This window comes from Nomia melanderi, unplaced genomic scaffold (assembly GCF_051020985.1).
Source record: "Nomia melanderi isolate GNS246 unplaced genomic scaffold, iyNomMela1 scaffold0229, whole genome shotgun sequence".
Classification (NCBI taxonomy): domain Eukaryota; kingdom Metazoa; phylum Arthropoda; class Insecta; order Hymenoptera; family Halictidae; genus Nomia; species Nomia melanderi.
The window spans coordinates 7,501-15,000 of NW_027475344.1; positions in this window are offsets into that span (position 1 = coordinate 7,501).

Below are 7,500 nucleotides of genomic sequence, written 5' to 3' on the forward strand. Positions count from 1 at the left end.
CATATACATCAGGAGGACCTCCAAAAATTTCAAACTCTCCCGTGTATCTCTCCGAGATCTTTTTAGAAGAAAAAGAATCTCGGATGTCACATCGACTTTCAGGTTTGTAAGCACGTATGCTCGAGCGCTCTCCATCGTGTAAGCACGGACATAACGCACGAAGTCCGAAGACCGCGTACGTTAACATGCTGGACATATCGAGAAAGCGCGAACCATGCTAGGCGTACCCATGTCGAGGCCCTCGCGTTAAAGATCATACTCTTCTTTTCGTTCTCTCTTCTTTGCCCAGAAATAATATATATTTCTTATAATATATACCTCTTAGTTTATGTATTTCTCTCTTAGGACACCTCAATTTTATATGTATATATTATATTTCATTCGAACAATTTTTGTTCGTCGCCCCTTTTTGTGTGTAGTATTTCGTTTGGTCTTTGCCATTAAATTTTTGTATACGAAAAATATATTTTCGCTCGGATAGAAAACCCCTTTTGGGTTTCTGAGAGTTGATGTGAGAGTCGTACAAGTATAACGAATATACGTTGTATCCAACCCAACATTCTGGGCTTACCACATAAGGGCCATTCGGTCTGAGACACCGACCCGTGGTCATGCTGTGTAGAGAAAAATTCGCAACGGAACGCGGTACAGAACAGTCGAGGAATGGACCTCGAGGAGCTGAACGACTGCTTCTCGACCGAGATCGTAGAATAGCCGCTCGCCCGCCGCTGCGCCGACCGGTCCGCTCGAACCGACGTGCTCTCTTATAGTAACCAAACGGGCGGCCGCGACGACCGCGGCGCCGGCCGCTCAGCACGGGCGCTTATGGTGGTAAACTGCCGCGCGTACAGACCAACCGGCCGGGCTGCTGGTACTTAGCCGCTGAAACTATGGTCGATTCGAACATATATTAACATACGATTTTTATTCGATAAATCGTTATTGTACATATTAAACGTTAGTTTCCACCGAAAGAAAAATTTTTTAGAATTTTTTTTTTCCAAAAATTGCAAGAGTAAACTTTTTTAATATTCGATTTAAAAATTTTTAAATGCTTAATCCTTACATTAAACTACTGGGAGAACTCAGAAATCATAATGAAAAAAATTACAAAAATTTATTTTTCTCAGAAACTCCGAAAAACAGAGTGGTCGAATCCGTGCAAGCCGGAATTTTTCTAAGTCCCCACGGTCAAGAGTAAACTTTTTTAATAAGCGTTTTAAAATTATTTCAATGTTTAATCCATGCGTAAACATGAAGTTTATTAACGTTTTTAACATTAAAAAAAATTACAAAAATTTATTTTTCGGAAAAAATGGAAAAAACCGATTCGTCGGAGCGAGGTGTCCTGCCCGTGCGGTAATTCCAGCAGGCGAATCGGACTTCCCGAAATTTTTCTAAGTCCCACGGTCGACACCAACTTTTTTAATAAGCGTTTTAAAATTATTTCAATGTTTAATCCATGCGTAAACATGAAGTTTATTAACGTTTTTAACATTAAAAAAAATTACAAAAATTTATTTTTCGGAAAAAAAGGAAAAAACCGATTCGGCGGAGCGAGGTGTCCAGCCCGTGCGGTAATTCCAGCAGGCGAATCGGACTTCCCGAAATTTTTCTAAGTCCCACGGTCGACACCAACTTTTTTAATAAGCGTTTTAAAATTATTTCAATGTTTAATCCATGCGTAAACATGATGTTTATTAACGTTTTCAACGTTAAAAAAAATTACAAAAATTTATTTTTCAAAAAAAATGGAAAAAACCGATTCGTCGGAGCGAGGTGTCCTGCCCGTGCGGTAATTCCAGCAGGCGAATCGGACTTCCCGAAATTTTTCTAAGTCCCACGGTCGACACCAACTTTTTTAATAAGCGTTTTAAAATTATTTCAATGTTTAATCCATGCGTAAACATGAAGTTTATTAACGTTTTTAACATTAAAAAAAATTACAAAAATTTATTTTTCGGAAAAAATGGAAAAAACCGATTCGTCGGAGCGAGGTGTCCTGCCCGTGCGGTAATTCCAGCAGGCGAATCGGACTTCCCGAAATTTTTCTAAGTCCCACGGTCGACACCAACTTTTTTAATAAGCGTTTTAAAATTATTTCAATGTTTAATCCATGCGTAAACATGAAGTTTATTAACGTTTTTAACATTAAAAAAAATTACAAAAATTTATTTTTCGGAAAAAAAGGAAAAAACCGATTCGGCGGAGCGAGGTGTCCAGCCCGTGCGGTAATTCCAGCAGGCGAATCGGACTTCCCGAAATTTTTCTAAGTCCCACGGTCGACACCAACTTTTTTAATAAGCGTTTTAAAATTATTTCAATGTTTAATCCATGCGTAAACATGAAGTTTATTAACGTTTTTAACATTAAAAAAAATTACAAAAATTTATTTTTCGGAAAAAATGGAAAAAACCGATTCGTCGGAGCGAGGTGTCCTGCCCGTGCGGTAATTCCAGCAGGCGAATCGGACTTCCCGAAATTTTTCTAAGTCCCACGGTCGACACCAACTTTTTTAATAAGCGTTTTAAAATTATTTCAATGTTTAATCCATGCGTAAACATGAAGTTTATTAACGTTTTTAACATTAAAAAAAATTACAAAAATTTATTTTTCGGAAAAAAAGGAAAAAACCGATTCGGCGGAGCGAGGTGTCCAGCCCGTGCGGTAATTCCAGCAGGCGAATCGGACTTCCCGAAATTTTTCTAAGTCCCACGGTCGACACCAACTTTTTTAATAAGCGTTTTAAAATTATTTCAATGTTTAATCCATGCGTAAACATGATGTTTATTAACGTTTTCAACGTTAAAAAAAATTACAAAAATTTATTTTTCAAAAAAAATGGAAAAAACCGATTCGTCGGAGCGAGGTGTCCTGCCCGTGCGGTAATTCCAGCAGGCGAATCGGACTTCCCGAAATTTTTCTAAGTCCCACGGTCGACACCAACTTTTTTAATAAGCGTTTTAAAATTATTTCAATGTTTAATCCATGCGTAAACATGAAGTTTATTAACGTTTTTAACATTAAAAAAAATTACAAAAATTTATTTTTCGGAAAAAATGGAAAAAACCGATTCGTCGGAGCGAGGTGTCCTGCCCGTGCGGTAATTCCAGCAGGCGAATCGGACTTCCCGAAATTTTTCTAAGTCCCACGGTCGACACCAACTTTTTTAATAAGCGTTTTAAAATTATTTCAATGTTTAATCCATGCGTAAACATGAAGTTTATTAACGTTTTTAACATTAAAAAAAATTACAAAAATTTATTTTTCGGAAAAAAAGGAAAAAACCGATTCGGCGGAGCGAGGTGTCCAGCCCGTGCGGTAATTCCAGCAGGCGAATCGGACTTCCCGAAATTTTTCTAAGTCCCACGGTCGACACCAACTTTTTTAATAAGCGTTTTAAAATTATTTCAATGTTTAATCCATGCGTAAACATGATGTTTATTAACGTTTTCAACGTTAAAAAAAATTACAAAAATTTATTTTTCAAAAAAAATGGAAAAAACCGATTCGTCGGAGCGAGGTGTCCTGCCCGTGCGGTAATTCCAGCAGGCGAATCGGACTTCCCGAAATTTTTCTAAGTCCCACGGTCGACACCAACTTTTTTAATAAGCGTTTTAAAATTATTTCAATGTTTAATCCATGCGTAAACATGAAGTTTATTAACGTTTTTAACATTAAAAAAAATTACAAAAATTTATTTTTCGGAAAAAATGGAAAAAACCGATTCGTCGGAGCGAGGTGTCCTGCCCGTGCGGTAATTCCAGCAGGCGAATCGGACTTCCCGAAATTTTTCTAAGTCCCACGGTCGACACCAACTTTTTTAATAAGCGTTTTAAAATTATTTCAATGTTTAATCCATGCGTAAACATGAAGTTTATTAACGTTTTTAACATTAAAAAAAATTACAAAAATTTATTTTTCGGAAAAAAAGGAAAAAACCGATTCGGCGGAGCGAGGTGTCCAGCCCGTGCGGTAATTCCAGCAGGCGAATCGGACTTCCCGAAATTTTTCTAAGTCCCACGGTCGACACCAACTTTTTTAATAAGCGTTTTAAAATTATTTCAATGTTTAATCCATGCGTAAACATGATGTTTATTAACGTTTTCAACGTTAAAAAAAATTACAAAAATTTATTTTTCAAAAAAAATGGAAAAAACCGATTCGTCGGAGCGAGGTGTCCTGCCCGTGCGGTAATTCCAGCAGGCGAATCGGACTTCCCGAAATTTTTCTAAGTCCCACGGTCGACACCAACTTTTTTAATAAGTGTTTTAAAATTATTTCAATGTTTAATCCATGCGTAAACATGAAGTTTATTAACGTTTTTAACATTAAAAAAAATTACAAAAATTTATTTTTCGGAAAAAATGGAAAAAACCGATTCGTCGGAGCGAGGTGTCCTGCCCGTGCGGTAATTCCAGCAGGCGAATCGGACTTCCCGAAATTTTTCTAAGTCCCACGGTCGACACCAACTTTTTTAATAAGCGTTTTAAAATTATTTCAATGTTTAATCCATGCGTAAACATGATGTTTATTAACGTTTTCAACGTTAAAAAAAATTACAAAAATTTATTTTTCAAGAAAAATGGAAAATACCGATTCGGCGGAGCGAGGTGTCCAGCCCGTGCGGTAATTCCAGCAGGCGAATCGGACTTCCCGAAATTTTTCTAAGTCCCACGGTCGACACCAACTTTTTTAATAAGCGTTTTAAAATTATTTCAATGTTTAATCCATGCGTAAACATGATGTTTATTAACGTTTTCAACGTTAAAAAAAATTACAAAAATTTATTTTTCAAGAAAAATGGAAAATACCGATTCGGCGGAGCGAGGTGTCCAGCCCGTGCGGTAATTCCAGCAGGCGAATCGGACTTCCCGAAATTTTTCTAAGTCCCACGGTCGACACCAACTTTTTTAATAAGTGTTTTAAAATTATTTCAATGTTTAATCCATGCGTAAACATGACGTTTATTAACGTTTTTGACATTAAAAAAAATTACAAAAATTTATTTTTCAAAAAAAATGGAAAAAACCGATTCGTCGGAGCGAGGTGTCCAGCCCGTGCGGTAATTCCAGCAGGCGAATCGGACTTCCCGAAATTTTTCTAAGTCCCACGGTCGACACCAACTTTTTTAATAAGCGTTTTAAAATTATTTCAATGTTTAATCCATGCGTAAACATGATGTTTATTAACGTTTTCAACGTTAAAAAAAATTACAAAAATTTATTTTTCAAAAAAAATGGAAAAAACCGATTCGTCGGAGCGAGGTGTCCTGCCCGTGCGGTAATTCCAGCAGGCGAATCGGACTTCCCGAAATTTTTCTAAGTCCCACGGTCGACACCAACTTTTTTAATAAGCGTTTTAAAATTATTTCAATGTTTAATCCATGCGTAAACATGAAGTTTATTAACGTTTTTAACATTAAAAAAAATTACAAAAATTTATTTTTCGGAAAAAATGGAAAAAACCGATTCGTCGGAGCGAGGTGTCCTGCCCGTGCGGTAATTCCAGCAGGCGAATCGGACTTCCCGAAATTTTTCTAAGTCCCACGGTCGACACCAACTTTTTTAATAAGCGTTTTAAAATTATTTCAATGTTTAATCCATGCGTAAACATGAAGTTTATTAACGTTTTTAACATTAAAAAAAATTACAAAAATTTATTTTTCGGAAAAAAAGGAAAAAACCGATTCGGCGGAGCGAGGTGTCCAGCCCGTGCGGTAATTCCAGCAGGCGAATCGGACTTCCCGAAATTTTTCTAAGTCCCACGGTCGACACCAACTTTTTTAATAAGCGTTTTAAAATTATTTCAATGTTTAATCCATGCGTAAACATGAAGTTTATTAACGTTTTTAACATTAAAAAAAATTACAAAAATTTATTTTTCGGAAAAAATGGAAAAAACCGATTCGTCGGAGCGAGGTGTCCTGCCCGTGCGGTAATTCCAGCAGGCGAATCGGACTTCCCGAAATTTTTCTAAGTCCCACGGTCGACACCAACTTTTTTAATAAGCGTTTTAAAATTATTTCAATGTTTAATCCATGCGTAAACATGATGTTTATTAACGTTTTCAACGTTAAAAAAAATTACAAAAATTTATTTTTCAAAAAAAATGGAAAAAACCGATTCGTCGGAGCGAGGTGTCCTGCCCGTGCGGTAATTCCAGCAGGCGAATCGGACTTCCCGAAATTTTTCTAAGTCCCACGGTCGACACCAACTTTTTTAATAAGTGTTTTAAAATTATTTCAATGTTTAATCCATGCGTAAACATGACGTTTATTAACGTTTTTGACATTAAAAAAAATTACAAAAATTTATTTTTCAAAAAAAATGGAAAAAACCGATTCGTCGGAGCGAGGTGTCCAGCCCGTGCGGTAATGCCAGCAGGCGATCCGGGGTACTCGAAATTTTTCTAAGTCCCGACGGTCAAGAGTAAACTTTTTCATCGCATATTTCAAAATTTTTTCAATGTTTAATCTACGCATAAAAACGCAGTTTATCGCAGTTTTTAACGTTGAGAAAATTGACAAAAATTTTTTTTTCACTGAAAATGGAAAAAATGTATCGGTCGATGCGGGCTATCCAGGCCGTGCGGTAATTCCAGCAGGCGATCCGGGGTACTCGAAATTTTTCTAAGTCCCGACGGTCAAGAGTAAACTTTTTCATCACATATTTCAAAATTTTTTTAATGTTTAATCCACGCATAAAAACGCAGTTTATTAACGTTTTTAACGTTGAGAAAATTGACAAAAATTTTTTTTTCACTGAAAATGGAAAAAATGTATCGGTCGATGCGGGCTATCCAGGCCGTGCGGTAATTCCAGCAGGCGATCCGGGGTACTCGAAATTTTTCTAAGTCCCGACGGTCAAGAGTAAACTTTTTCATCACATATTTCAAAATTTTTTTAATGTTTAATCCACGCATAAAAACGCAGTTTATTAACGTTTTTAACGTTGAGAAAATTGACAAAAATTTTTTTTTCACTGAAAATGGAAAAAATGTATCGGTCGATGCGGGCTATCCAGGCCGTGCGGTAATTCCAGCAGGCGATCCGGGGTACTCGAAATTTTTCTAAGTCCCGACGGTCAAGAGTAAACTTTTTCATCACATATTTCAAAATTTTTTTAATGTTTAATCCACGCATAAAAACGCAGTTTATTAACGTTTTTAACGTTGAGAAAATTGACAAAAATTTTTTTTTCACTGAAAATGGAAAAAATGTATCGGTCGATGCGGGCTATCCAGGCCGTGCGGTAATTCCAGCAGGCGATCCGGGGTACTCGAAATTTTTCTAAGTCCCGACGGTCAAGAGTAAACTTTTTCATCACATATTTCAAAATTTTTTTAATGTTTAATCCACGCATAAAAACGCAGTTTATTAACGTTTTTAACGTTGAGAAAATTGACAAAAATTTTTTTTTCACTGAAAATGGAAAAAATGTATCGGTCGATGCGGGCTGTCCAGGCCGTGCGGTAATTCCAGCAGGCGATCCGAGGTAC